This window comes from Nematolebias whitei, chromosome 1, assembly GCF_014905685.2.
Source record: "Nematolebias whitei isolate Nwh7 chromosome 1, NemWhi1, whole genome shotgun sequence".
In the NCBI taxonomy this organism is placed as follows: domain Eukaryota; kingdom Metazoa; phylum Chordata; class Actinopteri; order Cyprinodontiformes; family Rivulidae; genus Nematolebias; species Nematolebias whitei.
In genome coordinates, this window is record NC_056498.1 from 57,169,980 (window position 1) to 57,187,819 (window position 17,840).

The 17,840-nt window shown below is 38.2% G+C and overlaps 1 protein-coding gene across 1 annotated transcript in view; it reads left to right on the forward strand.

The window, feature by feature from the left end:
* zgc:171482 (zinc finger protein) overlaps positions 1 to 17,840 on the forward strand; it is a 108,820-nt gene that overhangs the window by 955 nt on the left and 90,025 nt on the right. The window lies entirely within an intron of this gene.

Consider the following 17,840-nt stretch of genomic DNA (forward strand, 5'->3'; position numbering starts at 1 on the left):
TATATATATATGTATGTATATATATTACAAGCACACACATACACCAAAATGCAGGAAATCACTTTATTCAAACATTTCTGGGGGAGGACCCCCTGACACCCCTGCCCCCATCCCCTATTTGCATTCCGGCATAGATCACATTACAAATTAACCCTGTTACTTGGTTTGACTACTGCTGTTATGATTCTGTTAATTCATTTATTTATTTTTTTGTAGTTTTGTGTAATAATTGGAAAAAAATAGCAACAGAAGAGTGGCAATGTTCATCAAGTGAATATAAGTTTTAAAGTGGTTTTTGATACTGTTATATTTCTCAAAACTGTAATTTTTGAACGTTGAAATTAAATATTTTGTTAATTAAGTGTGTCTTGAATGAAAAATACCCCATGTTTAAAAGTATAAATATTGTATTAACACTATTAAAGAACAGGTCTTACGTATTTATGTTACACAAATATTTCCATTGCATTAAAGAGACAAATTGAAGAACATTATTTAATAAACATGAGGGTTTTGAGGGGGTCCCTGAAACTTTGTGTCCCTGAACCCAAAAGGTTTGAGAACCCCTGGTCTAGAGTGTAATGTTTCTAAATGTATTAGTATGTCCCCCATAACCCCAAGAGATATTCATGTAAAATGCAACAAAGACATTAAACTAAGTTTTATTGAATAGAATTACAGATGTTTCTATCAGAAAACATCATGATGGCTAATGATCATCAATACATCACCTTCATTTTCATGCATTAAAGAAGCTTTTTATCCTGTTTGAAATATTTGCAAAGATTTAGAAGTTCCATCTCACCTTTAAGATAAAATGTCTTATGGAGGTCAAACACATAAATATGCAACCTGATTTAAAAACTGCCTCTAGTGTCAACAACACCCATCAAGCCCATCCAGGGCTGGTTAATTGCTGGTTTCTGTCACTCAGGAGTAATGTTCAGTGAACGTCTGGAGCATAATGATACCACTTTCCTTTCAAACCACCCCCCTGCTTGTCACAACTGGCCCACAAAAACACACGAGTATAAGTTCTGTACTACATTTCCACCTCCTTCATGTAAATATCTTATAACAAAGACATTTTAAACAATTAAATCTGTCTGTTTTATATTCCTCAGACGAGGATTTTTTTCTGTCTCCAAGCTGAACAGGCTGTTTCCTTTTGGTTGCTCCTGGTCTTTTTGTCCACACGTCCAAGCACAGTCCTCATACTCTGCTCACACGAGGCTATTGATCCGAGTCACTGCAAGTAATTGTAAGTGCCGTGCTGTGATCAATTGTGCCTGTGCTAACTTTTACTGTAAGTCACTGCAGCAGGCAGTCCCGCCGAGGAGAGAAGCACAGCCTGCACAGTCTGGTTAGAGCAACAGTCGAGCTAATATGCAATAAGTGAACAATGCACACTTGGGTCCCCAGAGACACAAAATAATAGGGATAAATTAATATACTGTACAAACGTAAAAAGTCATCATTCAGAAGCTTTGATTAAAATGTTTACACATTTTTGGTCCACTTTTTTTTTAGTTTATTTCTTTTTTTTTAAGAGAGAAAGGAATATTGATAAAGTTCCTAGTTAATAACTTGTTTTTTATGCCTGTACTCTATAAAACATTTAAAACTGTATGGTAAAAAAAAGGATTTAAGATAAATAGGCATGTTTTTGAAGTTTGTGGTTTAGTTCATCTCTTACTTTTTGTCTAGAAGTAAATAATCTGATGATATGCTTTTTGTCTCTGCGTCTGTCTCCACAGGAGAGATGACTAAGTGTAATTTGCTTCGTTCAAAAGAACAAACAAGCACCGTTCATTAAAAAGAACCTGTGCTCTCGCTACACATGTTGAGACGGATAAGACAGACGAGTCTGCAAATATCGTACTTGCCGACGTAAACATTGCACCGCCGTATGAGTCGCATCAGTCCAAATATGTCTAATAAAGTGGGGAAAAAAACATAAATACGTCGCTTTGCCATATAAGTTGCATCTATTTTGTGTTACCACTGACAACCCGGAAATATGGGCCAGTGTTGTGCCAAAAATCAATTGGCTGCCAAATGGTAGCTGCGGAAACGTGCAAAGGAGGACTTTAATAATAACTTAACAAGATTAACACTTAAAAACAATTATTTGTTTGCTTGACATTATAGTAAAGGTGTGTCTCAGTTGAACTTTTCCTTAATAAATGCACTTTCATGGTCAAACCTGGGCGGCGCGGCGAAACGCAGCTGATTTGACGTTTGCTCCAGGTGTTCCGCAGCAAGAAGAATGTGGCTTGGTACAGAAAGTCAAGAGTCTCATTAATAGCCACTTTTACCTACAATGAGACACTTGGCTTGCCATATTACTCAAGGGCCCTCTAGTGGCTGAAAATGGTAGTGTTCAGTATTTTCCAACATCAATGAATGAAATTGTCAGATCTCAGCCAAAAATTTGGTTATAAATATGGGGAAAAACAAATACATTGCTTCGCTGTATATGTTGCAGTCATGCTAATTTATGCAAAAAAACTGTGACTTATACAGCAAAAAGTACAGTAGTTACTGAAATCATGATGTTCCTGAAAAGTTGCATCGTCTTTCTTGCATTTTAAATAAGTCAGAGACCGATTGCGTGTGTGTATATGTGTTTGAGTGTGTAATTGTTTCTTTCAGATTGAGTAGGTGTGTGTCTTTGTGTGTGTGTGTGTTCATTTGGAGGAGTGCTCCATAGCAACAGGCAGCATATCGTCTTCAGATATCTTTTTTCTCACACACTGTGTGCTATGACCTTTCCGCTGACAGTGCTCTGTCTTTGCATGGAGGCATCTGCATGTGTGAAAGTGTGTGCATCGTGTAGCTCATTGTGTGGACCATTTGACCTTTCATAGTGTACATTCATTAACAGCTGCATAATATCTCATTTGGAACCAGTTAGTGTTAACACGAGCAAGTGGTTAAGTCTTTCTACCAGCAGTATCAGTAAACTGTTGTCCTTTTAGCAGCTTTTTTGGTTTTCTTAAACTAGAAATCACAGCTGTGTAATCCTGATAATGACCTGATTTACTCTGAGCAGGTGATGGCTTCTTATTTTTAGACTATAACCCTTAGAAAAATCAAAAGAGACATCTTTAATATGTATCTTGACACGCTTGTCGAGCCATGTTAATGTCAGCGTCGGGCTAATAACTGGCTGTGTATTTCATATCCGGGCATGGCGGACAGGGCACTTTAGAAATCAATTTTCTTTTTCTCCATCAACATGTTCAGAAACTGGCCTGTTGCCAGATGGGATGTAATAAGAGATGGAAAGCCCAATATTTTGGATGTGTTGCTCAGTTAGAGAAACATAGTAAAGTTATTAGAGTATTTTTCCCACAGCCTAATTAAGTGATTTGTCAATAAAGTCTCACTCATACTGAAGGAATGCACATTGAAGCGGCATGGATAGAAACTTCATACAGAATAGTCCTGTAGGTTACATGCTGCAAGGTTATGCCCTCTTTAGATCAGTAGTTTGTGTTGATGTGTGCATTTGTCTGTGTGATCGAAACTCTGGGTGGCATTGGGTGTGTTGTCATTTTTATGTTCCTGTTTGTAGAGGCTTAACTTGGAAACAACGACAGGTACTGAACACAGTTGGAGACAATGTTTTTCTGCAGTTTCATGGCTTCTTGCTTATTTTTTTGCTTTTTTCAAATTTTAAACAGGCAAACGGTGCTTTTTGGATAAAAAAAAAGTTTATGAAAGTCCTGTCATGTTATAAGCATGATTGTGAATTTAAGGGGGTAGGATTCAGTGTTTTCATCATCATTAGTGCTTTGTCAGTGTTTGGTTTCCTGTTTTGACTTTTGTTTTCACTTTTTGTGAATGTGAACATGATTGACATATTTCACTCTGTGTAATGAATAATAAATGTATCACTTTCTAAAATTGTTGACAAAAATTGAAATTTTTTCACAATATTCTATTTTTTTAGATGCACTTGTTTGCCTCATATAAATGTCAGTGTGTTAACTTATAAAAACAGTATCCACCTATAGAATCTATTGCTTTAATTTTCCAAAGTAATATAATTGTGCTGAATATTCAGAACAAATAAAACAAAGAAAATGAATTAAATAGAACATGAAATGTCCCTCATTTTGTCTAACATGAAATAAACAGAAGTTGATGATGTTACTTGACCATCTTAAAAGACAGGCTATTAAAACTAGAGAAATTGTATTTCCTGCAACAATGCAGTGTGAATGCTTATTTCTGAAGAACTTGCTGAAATTAACCAAAAACATGCTGAAATGTAGCTGAACTGAAAGAGGTTAGCAGAAGAAAACAGAAAGAACACATATTTACTGAATTTGGTTTAAATAAGCAGAAACTAGCACAAAAATAATTAAATTAGCTAAAAAAAAATGGCTGAAATTAGCAACAACAACAAAACAAAAAACAATAGCTGAAAAGTAGCTGAAATGGCAGAAATAAGCTTAAATTACCATAAGTGGAGAAAGCACAATTGTGCCCAGTTAGGCTTAAAAAAAGCAGAAATGAGCACATAAGAATGGAAATTACTTTGTATCTGAAAAAAGCAGAAATTTGAAAATAAAAACAACAGCTGCTCAATAGGAGTTTAAAAAAAGCAGAAAGAAGCTTAAATTACCAGAAGAAAGTGGAGAGAGCACGATTTTCATCAATTCTTTATTTATACAGGTTAATCCCATTGAGCCTTGAGGACTTATTTACAAGAGAAACCTGATTTCAACAAAGAATGATGACAACTGTGGACAACAGCGACAACAATAGACAATCATAAAAGAGGCATACAGATTTTCTCCCTTTTTTTTTTTTTTTTTTTACAAATTAAAATAAGATGTAGCAAAAACAGCTAGATAATAAAGCGAATGTAGAAAACTAAAAACAGGAACGTCTGCATTGGTCCAGGAGTCCAACAGATTCTTAAAGCCACTTAGAGAGGTCAAGGTTGAGAGCTTCAGATCTTTTTGCAAGATATTCCAGGAAACAGGAGCGGAGTAGGAGAAGGCCCTTTTGCCTAGTTCAGTCCTCATTGATTGAACACTGCAGGTAATAATGTCCTGAGAGCGCACGCTGTAGCTGCACTCACGCAGAAACATGTAGGAGATGTATGAAGGCAGCAGACCAAGAAGTGATTTATTGTTTTTTTATCAGAAATGAGACAAAAACGTGAAAATTATAAACAAAAATAGCAGAAATTAAAAAAAAAACCCAGCTTAAAGCAACAGAAAGATGCTTAAGTTACTCGAAGTGGAGAGAGCACAATTGAAATGAGTGCAAAAAATGTGGAATTAGCTAAAAAGTCTCAAATTAGCATAAAACAGCTAAATAGTAGCTGAAATAGCAGAAAAGGTTGAAACTTGCATAAATAACTGAGATTAGCAGAAAGAAGTTAGAAGAAGCATAAAATGTTGTAGTTAGCAGAAAGAATTTGAAAATATCACAAAACAGCTGAAAAAACATCTGAAATTAGCTGAAAGTAGCTGACAAAAGTTTAAATTTGCACAAGGAAGCTGAAAGAACTTGAACAAAATGTGAAAGAGGCAGTAAAAGGTTGTAAACAAATCTAAAAATTTGAAGGATGTAAAATGAGCTCAATTCATCGTCTATAAGAAAAAAGTGGCAGAAAAGGCTACATAAAAAAAGAAAGAAGGTTTGTAGGCTCAATCATCCAGGTAGATAAGAAAAAAAGGTTAAATCATGTCATCTGGACCAGTTTCATATTTCAAAAAGCTTAAGTTGCACCAATACAAAAAGAGATAGCAGGATTGTCCTGAAAGAGTTGAACATTTTGATTTATGATTTGTTGAAATAGCTTGAAAATTGTGGAACAAGAAAGATGCTGGAAAAAGACCGGAAGAAAAATGGATCACAATAGTGTGAATGCTTCATCAATATTCACATTATGAAATTTAGCCAAACCAGACAACAACTGTAGCAACATCTTGAGTGTGTTTTCCTCTTCTGTTTCTGGTTAGATAAAGGTGAAGGAAAAAAAATTGCGTTGTGCAATCTTAGTTAATAAAACTTTAAGAGTCTTAAAGCAGGTGGAGAGCACTTGATGTTTGATTGAGTGAAGCTGGTGCATTGTGTTTGTGCAGGTCTTATCAAAGCCAAAGATAAAAACTGATTATAGTTTTCAGATGGTGTTTAGCACTGTTTTATAGTTTACATGATCTATTAAAGTGATATAACTGGTGATAGTTTGTGTCAAAATAAAAGCTCAAGGTTTTGTTTTATCAGTCTCGATTGATGCAGTATAACCAATAACTTTAATCAATATTTACAAATATTGTTTATTCTCTCTGTTTGCAGCAGGTCAGTCTTATTAAGCAGCACCATAATAGTTACAGTATATGTTCACCTCTGTGCGTATAGTGCATCCATTACTGCAGAACTGGATCCTGACAGTTTTAAAAGCAAGCACTTTTGCACTGACATGGATAATTACCCCTTGAGATTTAGAGCACATCTGTTTTGATATTGCTCTTTCTTGCATTCTTGCACTTTACTTCATTTTTAATTTTAATGAAATCCCTAACAACAGAAGTGCCAAGTTTTAAATCACCTGATTTATTTTTGTCCTAATTCAAAGTAAAAAAAAAAAAGAAAAAATCTTAATTTTCTTTTCAGATTTTGATATTTTTATTGGTAGCTGTGTTAATCAATGTCACTGCTGGCTTCCTGTAAACATTGTTACTTCTGTACTCAGGCATGCTGAAATTAAAAGTGCGACATGATTTTTTCAATTTATTGCAAGTTACATTGTCTTGGAAAACAAAATCATTGTTAATTTAGTGCTAATGAAAGTCCCAGATGCATACAGCCATCTTGAAAATACTCATTTTTACATATTCCAATAACCTGGATAGTAGTATCTATACTAGTACAGTTACACAACAAGCAGCTGACCTTGCATTTACCATCCATCAAAGGGGTACTTGCATTCAGAGTCATTTAGGTGCCAAACACAATGAAAACTATTCATATTATCTCCTTCAGCTTTCTGTGTGGATGCCTTCAGGAGCACTGATTCACATTTACTTTATAGGCACCTAGAGACACAGACAACATAGCACATACTGCGTGTATATAAAACAGATGCATCTAACTGACAGTGAAGCAACCTTTATAGTTGTGCACAAGTCCCTTGAGGTACAAAATGCATCATTGACTCAGAGCTACATCGAACTGTAACTATTTATACACCTTCTTTATAGTCAAAATATCAAACTTCAGAGCGTTGCTCGGTTGAAAAACGCCATTTGATTTGTGTCCGCTGAGTCTTTTTGTGTTGGAGAACAGGCAGCTTATTTTAATAATTAGCAAGGAAGAAAATGTCATACTGGTAATTGGCTGTTTGCAGTCATGTCAGTTCAACAATGCAGACAAAGCAAAAGTAAGGGTGGGCAGAGAAATGCAGGAGGAAAGTTATTACAAAGCTTGTGCCACTTCACTTGTTCCTCTCACTGCAATTATATGCCTGATTTATTTCACAATTCTCGTTTGTGCTTCCAACATTTTATATTGTTATTTAGCTTGCTTTGTAATGTGAACTATTGGACTTGGCAAGACAGGATAACACTGATGTGGACTTTTTGTTTGGGGATGGGAGAATGCTTCAAAGGCAACACTGATTTGGAATTTTATCACAGATTTCAGGTCCTACTGAGTATTTACAGTAAAAAGACCAGTTTATGTGTTGGGTTTGATCCTAGAAAGTGACTCTGTGTCTGCATAGCTCAGTGCCGTCTTAGGTTGCTCACAATCTGAAATGATTAAATGCAAGAAATAAATTTTGGTGTTTGTCACATCATAACAAACTAAGACCATTCATGTTCAATAATCAAGGTACAAATCCAACAATGTTCAGTCAGGTCATCTACTTTGTAGATGGTTTCTTTTTTTTTCTTTTTTTTTTGCTGAGGTGTTTCATCCTTCATCCAAGGAAGAAAGGATGAAATGGCCCCAGAAACCATCTTATCACCAGCAAACTGTTTTTATTTTTCCACTATGGGAGTGTTGAGGGACTCCAGTTTGTTTTTGGCTCCTCGGACTGAAGATGTCGTTTGGATGAAACGATGTGTTGGATTTGTACCTGGATCGCTGAACATAATCTTTGGTGTTTTGAACTATTTTGGCTTGGCTGCCTCAGAGGAATTGACGGCGGAGAAGGCAGGCCCCAGAAACCATCTTATCACCAGCAAACTGTTTGTTTTTAGGGTTTTTTTTCCCCACTATGGGAGCATGCTGCTTGTGGGACTCCAGTTTGTTTGGGGCTCCTCGGACTGAAGAAGTCCTTTAGATGACGGATGAAACGTCTCAGCAAAAAAAAAAAAAGAAACCGTCCAGATTGGATTGTTCTAGAATTGCGCCACTCGGGGTGGCTGCATGTTGGAGCAGCTCTGTTACATTCATTCTGATTTGTTGCTTTTGAAAGCTTTAATTCCTCTATTTTCTGGATGTAAATCACATTTTTTGGATGATAATTTCCTTTGATATCAAATGCTGTGCAGCTGAGAGGATTTTTTTCTGAAACCTTTTTACATTTGGGCATTTGTTATGATGCATAACCATGGCAACAATGTGTTTTTAACAACCAGGAGGAGCTGATTAACATCTCAAAAGCTTGCATACCTCAACTACAGCCCCAAATCATAAAATGAGTTGAAAAGGAGGTGTTGTGGACGAATTACCATCAACCTGGTGGTGGTGCTCGAGTACCTGACTGCTGAGATCCTGGAGCTGGTGGGAAACTCAGCTTGTGACAATGGGAGGACTGGAATCATCCCCCGGCACCTTCAGCTGTCTGTCCGTGGTGACGAGGAGCTTGGCAGGCTGCTGGAATGAGTGACAATCTCTCAGGGAGAAATTCTGACTGGCATTCGGGCAGTCCTGCTGTCCAGGAGGACCGAGAGGCCCACCGGCTCTGACAGCAAACTGAATCTGGGTTGGCGGATCTGTATCTGTGGCCAGATTATTCTGATTAGCTGCAGGAGATTCTTCCTGACCACAACTATCAGCATCTATAACAACTCTTGAATGAAAGCAGGATCATGAGCTATGACAACACTTAATTTCCATCTGTGATTAATAAAGTATTTCTGAATTGAATTTAATTTAATTGAATGACCTGACTGAACATTGTAAGACTTGTTTTTTCAGCTAAAATATATGCATTTACTTAACTTCAACTTCTGTGCATGCTCCACCTCTTATCTTATCTAAAAAAAAAAATCTTATGTTGAGATTGTATGGCTTTTGTTGACTCTGAACAGGCTATTCTTCTATTTCTTTCAGTTAAAAGTAAAGGCAGTGAAAAATGACTTGGAAAATAATTCAAGACAAAATGGAAACATCTGGCAAAAAGAATCATTTTAAAAGAAGTGCAGTTCGATGCTAATAGAACAGATAACCCCCAACAGTGTTGTTGCCATCCAGCATTACACTCTCCATATGTTACAGTAACATAAAAGCCCCCATTAAAACTTTGGGCCGCTTTTTGTCTCCCACCATTAACTCCGTTTGCCTAGCAGTCTGTTACTGATAGTCACAGTGAGGCAGAGAAGTGCTCAGTTAAACTGGGATAACCTATTTTTGTCCGAGCTAATGCTCTTCTTTCACCTTTTAATAAGTCCATGTTGTTGCCTAAAGCAAAATATCTTTTATTAATACCATTAACAACTAATGGTCCATGGAGAGAGATTTTCAGAGATAAAATCATTAGAGTATCCTCATGAATATAAAGGTCTTATAAAGTCAGGGAGGTTAGAAAATTTAAATAAAGCAGATGAATAGGGGTGAGATGTGATGGTTTGTTTTACAAACTGTTTCAGCCTTACTGCCATTCTGCTCTGAAAGCGAGGAACGAGCATCACTTAGTACTACTGAAGATTTTTATTCATTTATTTCACACAGATTTGTTCATCAACTCTGCCCTTAGAACCAGCTTTTTGACTGTCAGCAGCAACAACAAAAGGTAACAGAAAAGACCCAGACAAATTCTCTTTACGAAGCTAACTGACAATGTGAATTCTGTGAATAAAAACCCTGTTCGTTAGAACTTGGCAGCAAGAAATCAACTATTTCTCTGCCAAGGCAATAAGCAAGGTGGAAGTAAGAAAAAGGTTCTGTTTGTTTGTCTTGCTGACTGTCAGCACGATTGCACAAAACAGCCACAGTGGATTTTATAAACCTGATAGAAGAATAAAAGTTAAAAAAAAGTGACAACCTTTTAAATATTGGACCAGGTATGGGTTACTCCCTCAACAAAACCTCAGGATAATCGAGCATTTGATGTAAGGAAACATTTTTTGTGTAAAAAGGTGAAACCGTGAAATTGAATCCATTGATTTGTTGATGAGGGCAGCACGGTGGCGCAACTGGTAGAGCTGCTGCCTCTCAGCGAACAGGTCCCTGGTTCAAACCCCGGTCCAGGGGCCTTCTGAGTGGAGTTTGCATGTTCTCTCCGTGCATGCGTGGGTTTTCTCCGGGTACTCCGGTTTCCTCCCACAGACCAAAAACATGCATGTTAGGCTGATTGGTAACTCTAAATTGTCCCTAGGTGTGAGTGAGAGAGTGAATGGTTGTTTGTCTCGTTTGTCTCTATGTGGCCCTGTGATGGACTTGCGACCCGTCCAGGGTGTACCCCGCCCCTCGCACAGTGATTGCTGGACATGGGCACCAGCGACCCCCGTGACCCAAAATGGAAAAAACGGGTAAAGATAATGGATGGATGGATGGATGATTTGTTGATACGTAAACTGAAAAAAAAAAATAATTGAGAGTTAATCTTCTTTTGAAATTGGGAAACTTTAAGAAACAGAAGAAAAAAAACATGTTTATATACTATAACTATCAAGACAAGTGAGTGCAATTTGTTCCCCGCAAGGATCAACAAACGTAGAGGTCAAGGTTTCCTAAACTGGGCTGGTAAACCTTCTTGTGGTTTCTCATCTCACTGGGCTCAACCTGTTTAGATGTTAAAGTGTCCTCAGGCAACACATTGACCCACTTTCGCCTCCTCCCAGTCCATTCGATATGAATCTAACATAAAAAGCATGCTCAAGTTTGCATTAAGGTTTTCCAAAGTTACCACCATGAAAATGCATTAGTAGAACCCTACCTTACTGCAAGCAAATTGTCCTATAATGCACAATAGTTATAGCTAGTTATGATAATGTATGATGTGAAGTATTTCAAACACTCATAGGGTTTCCTCTCTGCTGAAAAGAGCTCAACAGAAATCAATTCACACATCAACCTCAGTTTAAAAGTAAGAGGCAAGGCAGCAGCTGTGCTCAAGATGAAAAAAGAGCTGCAGAGGTTAAAGCATATTTTATTCCTTCACTGAATACAAGACATAAATTATTGTTTACAAATTATCATATGGCAGTTGCGCGGCAAACTCCCATCACGACACAAAAACAGAAGCCAGAACATCTGCACACGCCCTCAGAACTTCATACAAAGTACAGTACCTAATTTGCTAGATGAAGAGAAACCGTTCCTTTTCTGTGAGCTTGAATAAATCAGTGGTTCAGCTTGAGCCAAAACGAGAGCAGAGTGGACATAGGTGACAGAAACTTGAACCGATTGTATTATTTCTATATTTAGGATGAGCTCATAAAGCCACTTGGGAAGGTTGGAACATCTGGTGCAATGGCCTTCCGGACATCTTCATATAAGAAGGTGTTTCAGACGTGACCCGCTGGGAAGAGGCCTTGAGGGAAATTCAAGACTTGCAGGAGAGACTTTATCTCACGGTTGGCTTGATATTGCCTCGAGGTCCCACCAGATGACCTGGAAAATGTAGCTGGAACAAGTATGTCTTCGGACCCACTCTAGTGGGTCCGAAGACATACTTGACAATGTATAGCTTTGTATTTTGTTTGCATTCTGGCATTTATTTTTCAACTTTTGTTTACTTACTTGAACATGTAAAGTCCCTTAACATCTCCAAATATGTAATTTAACCACAATGAATGGTTTTAGACCAGAGGCCAAACTAGCAGTGCTTTTATTCTACCTGATTTATAACAATCTATGCAGACTACATGTTTGAACTTTTCAAACTGAATATTCTAACAGAGCCCTCTTTCTGTCAGCTGCTAAGCATTATTTATTTACTTTGTCTGTTGAAGATAATTACATCTTTGCCAAGGGCGAGCAAATGATTTATTTCAGGTGTAAACTATATTCATCTAATCCTTCCAAAGATTGAGTGTGTCTAATCTGAGCAGCAGGAAAAGGAGTACATTTGCTCTGCTGTACCAAGAGAAGACAAGTGTAGTCTACAATATTCCTCGTGAATAATCACTGTCCTAGAAACCACATTTTAACCACTGGAGGAATAAGAAGTACAGTAGTAGAGAATGAGAAGCTAATATACAGATGGAAAGTGTCATGTGATTATATGTAATTGGTTCCATCTGTCAGCATCATTTCAGAGAGAAGGGTAATATCAAAATCAAAGTTAAGAAGACCCAACAAGAGGACTGTTTTGCTGTCTGAAGAACGCATAATGTGAGATGTTGACTTGTATATTAGACTTGTTATTAGACTGGAAGGTAATAACAGTTCAGCTCACTTGTTTCAGCTAAGATAGCCAAGAAATTGCATTGAATTTTCAACTTGATATCTGGTCTGCAATGGCTGACAAGTGACAGTGAAGAGGAGAACTGGTTTTAATAAAAAGTCAAAAGAAAGAACAAAAAAAACAGCCATCTGCCACAACCATCTGAGAAGACACAAAGAAAACTAAATACTACTGTGAACATACCCATTGTGGGCAAAAGAATAGAAGAAAAACACAATTATTGACAGCAAAAGTAGAATGTGAGGAACAGAGGCAAGTATACATCAAAGTGATCCAAAGCAGCCCTGACTGTAAGTACAGGTACTTTCAAAGAGGAACATTTCAACTTAGTCTTAAGATTAAAGAAGAAAAGAAGACAATTTAAGATAAAAGGCCACTCTAAAATGTGCCGTTTTATCACAGCACAGTGCCACAGATGTTGCAAGTTTTGAGGGAGCGTGCAATTTTCATGCTGACTACAGGAATGTCTATTAGAGTGGTTTCCCCGTGAATTGAATGTTCATTTCTCTAAAATAAGCCGTCTCCAAAGACATTTCAGAGAATTTGTCAGTACATTCAACCAGTCTCACAACCGCAGACCATGTGTAACCACACCAGCCCAGTACCTCGAGTGGCTTCGGATGTTATCAATCCATTAAATGGCCATTATTAGTTGTTATTATCCCTATATGTAGCGGTGAAACTGTCCCACCTACCTCCTAGTAGGTTTAAAGGTACGTTATTATCGTTATTATTGCAGATAATAGGCAGCGTCACACGGGGGTAAACCAGGAAGTGTCTTTTTTGTTGTTTTCAGCTTATGTAATCATTTTCCTAAACGTAAGCTTACACCTGACCCTGAGGACCAACCCTAAACTTAACCCCCTTACCCTTGTGCCTTTACCTAACCAAGACCCTAAACCTAACCGCCAGACCTTTTAATCTAAACCTAACCACATGAAGCTATTATGAGCACTAACAAAGCTAAAAACAGAGCCTATTATCATTGCTAACAATGGTAACAACGTACCTTTAAACCCACTGAGAGGGACAGGAGGGGCAGTCTGACCACTACATATGGGGACAATAACAATTAATAACGGCCATATAACGGCTGATAACGTTCGAAGCGGGTAGGACCTCCACATACAGCATCTTCACCTCCAAGATCATCTGAGACCAGCTTCCCCAACAGCTGCTGCAACAAACAGTTTGAATAACCAACAAATTTATGTACAAACTGTCAGACACCATCTCAGGGAAAGTCATCTGTATTCTTGTTGTCCTCATTTAGGAATCTACCTGACTGCAGTTTGTCATTGTAACTGACTTGAGTGGGCAAATGCTCACATTTTTGGTGCATGGCACGTTGGGGAGATGTTCTCTTCACAGCTGAGTTCTGGTTTTCACTGAGTGTATGTTGGTGTGTGGGTGAGTGGTTTACTGATGCCAATGTTGTGAATTGAGCGGCCCATGGTGGTGGTGGGGTTATGGTATGGGCAGATTTATGTCATGGACAACAAACATAGGTGCATTTTATTGATGGCATTTTAGATTCACAAAGATACCATGATGAGCTCCTGAGGCCCATTGTTGTGTCAATCATCCGTGACCATCACTTCATGTTGCAGCATGATAGCACATGGCCCCATGTTGCAAGGATTTGTACACACTTCCTGGAAGCTGAAAACATCCCAGTTCTTGCATGGCCAGCATACTCACCAGACATGTCACCTATAGAGCATGTTTGGGATGAATGGATCAGTGTATACAACAGCATATTCCAGTTCCTGACAATATCCAACAACTTCTCACAGCCATTGAAAAGGAGTGGACCAACATTCCACAGGCCATAATCAACAACCTGATCAACTCTATGTGAAGGAGATGTGTTGCACTGTGTGAGGCAAATGGTGTTCTCGCCCCATCTGACCTGTCCACTGCCAGTAGAGTGGACTTTTATTGTGTCAGCCTAAGGCATACCTGTACGATAATCCATCCATCCATCCATCCATTATCTTTACCCGCTTATTCCATTTTGGGTCACGGGGGTCGCTGGTGCCCATGTCCAGCAATCACTGTGCAAGGGGCGGGGTACACCCTGGACGGGTCGCAAGTCCATCACAGGGACACATAGAGACAAACGAGACAAACAACCATTCACTCTCTCATTCACACCTAGGAACAATTTAGAGTTACCAGTCAGCCTAACATGCATGTTTTTGGTCTGTGGGAGGAAACCGGAGTACCCGGAGAAAACCCACGCATGCACGGAGAGAACATGCAAACTCCACCCAGAAAGGCCCCTGGACCGGGGTTTGAACCAAGGACCTGCTCGCTGAGAGGCAGCAGCTCTACCAGTTGCGCCACCATGCTCTGTACAATAATCATACTGTCTAATCAGCATCTTGATATGACACATCTGTGAGGTGGACGGATTATTGAAGTGCTCACTAACAGATTTACACAAAATTGTGAACAATATTTGAGAGAAAAGGGCCTTTTGTGTACATACAGTAGAACAAGTCTTAGATCTTTGAGTTCAGCTCATGAAAAATGGTAGAAAAACAAAAGTGCTGCATTTATATTTTTGTTCAGTGTAGTTTGGGAAAGATTACATTACCATAAGCAAGAAAAATGAAATGTGGAAACATCAAAGTGGCACAGCAGACCGCTTTTTATGACATAATGTTCCATATTATTAACCCCGCAACCCCATCTCTTGTTATTCCCACTACTGACTCATTAAGCAGGTCACTGGCTCACAGGCTGGTGTCAGTATTTTATCATTCCTTCAAATAATTTGACAGTCAAATCAGAACAGCAATTCACTTCAAATGAGACTGAAGCTGTACAGATGTAAGCACAGAAAATGGGAGGGAGGCAGAGCTTGTCCACTTCACAGGAGCCACCATCCTTCTGGAGCACAAATGAAAAGAAAGAAGAAGGAAACTTTAAAGAAGTTCTGCTTTTCCAACCCCTCATGGTCTCTGTCTTTATCCATAATTCTCTCTGTATCTCATCTTCTTTAAAGTTTGGCACAGTTTCAGTCAGGCGTACAAAAGTTTTTTGTTAACCTATTAAATAAAAATGTTACTTTCAAGGTATGGACATCTTTATATTTATAATAGGGAACAATTTTCTGACAAAATCTTCCACCATTTAGAGCATTATCTACAGTTTCTGTGCACAATAAAACAACAACATTGAAAGAAAATATGACAGAAAGCATTAGAGATTGGCTTTAAATTTCAGGAGTGTAGCGTTCACATCCATGTTAAATACTTGATGCGGTCTTAAAAGAGAATTTTTGTAACACGTCGTCTTCATGGTTTTCGCTTTCATGTGTTTGTTAAGAATCAACCTTTTGCGATCCTGTTTTTCATTTTCAATCGAACTGTACATTTTCTATGTAATAATTATCCTTGTTCTTAATATAACTAATGCTTTAATGATATTTTATTGTCAACATGTTATGTATTTTACTACAGTTCATTTTGGTTTTCAGTAAACTTCCCTGGTTAGGTTTGCTCTTGGAAGTTTTTTCCTCTGTTGTCTTGGTACTTTGTGTGGTGGTTATGTGGTTATTATTTGTAAGCTGATTGACTTTTAGTTCAGATTTCTAATACAAAAAGACTAGTTTGACTACACTTTTGGTCTTGGATCCAAAGTAAGTGACTACTGTTGAATTGTGATGACATTAATTGATATTATTAAGATGAAAAACATCCATCCTTTATCTTTACTCACTGCTTCCTGTCTTACTGCATACAGTAGGTCACTGGTGCTCATGTTCAGCAGTCAGTGTGCAAGAGGCGGGGGACACCCTGGACAGGTTGCAAGTCCATCACATGGACAAATAGAGACAAACAAGACAAGCAACCCTCCACCCTCTCACTCACACCTACAGACAATTTAGAGTTACAAATCACTCTAACATGCATGTTTTGGTCCATGGGAGGAAACCAGAGTACCTGGAAAAACCCATGTATGCCCCCAAAAAAACAAAAAAAAACAGGCAAACTTCAACCAAAAAGATCCCTGGCTGGGATTAGAATAGGTTGTTTTTAAAACAACGATACATAGAGATTTTTATTGTGTCATTATGCATTTAGATTGTGGATAGTTGCTCAAATTACACAACATATATTTAAAATTAAATTCAGATCAGTTTATTTATGTAGCGCCAAGTCACTACAGAAGTCATCTCAGGGCACTGAACAGAAACATCCATACATAAAAATAATCATTTAACAATATTTATCTGAGGAGCAGACTGCTGTGAATTTAACTCCATCGCAGAACTCTCATCTTGAGAAAGCATGAAGGCGACAGTGGAAAGGAAAAACTCCCTCATGAGGAAGAAACCATTAGTAGAACCAGGCTCAGGACAAGCGGCCATCTGCTTCAACCAACTGGGTTTGAGAGGAACAGGAAACAATGACAGATACACGATGGCAGGTCAAGAATCGCATTCCAAGATATAAATATCAAATGAAAACTATTAAATTTTAGCAATTCATTTAAGAAATGAGGTCAGTTTGTCCTCTAGTAGTCTAAGCTTAAGGCAGCATAACAAGCCAACCCTAACTACAGGATTTATCACAAAGGAAATTCTTAAGCCCAGTCTTTAAACTGGACAATGTGTCAGCCTTACAGATGGAAACTGGAAGTTGATTCCACAAGAGAGGAGCCTGAGAACTGAAAGATCGTCCTCCCATTCTGCTTTTGTAAACTCTAGGAACCGCGAGTAAGCCTGCAGTCTGAGAGTGAAGTGCTCTGTTAGGAAAATATGGAAAAATATGATATTTAATACAAGATGAAGCTAGGTTGTTGCCGTGCATATAAACTTTGGAGTACAGTCATGTGATTCTAAGAATCAGAATCAAAATAAACTGTAGTATCATTGCACCGAGATACAGCGAGAACATGTGCGTACAGTCGTCCAAAAGATTACTAAGGTTGCTCAGTTATAAAATAATAAATTAAGACAAATAAAAATACATAAATAAGATGTAGCCTTTAGGTTGGTGAGGTTTTTTAAATAAAAAGGAAGGAAGGAAGGATGGAAGGAAGGAAGGAAGGAAGGAAGGAAGGAAGGAAGGAAGGAAGGAAGGAAGGAAGGAAGGAAGGAAGGAAGGAAGGAAGGAAGGAAGGAAGGAAGGAAGGAAGGAAGGAAGGAAGGAAGGAAGGAGGGATGGAGGGATGGATGGATGGATGGATGGATGGATGGATGGATGGATGGATGGATGGT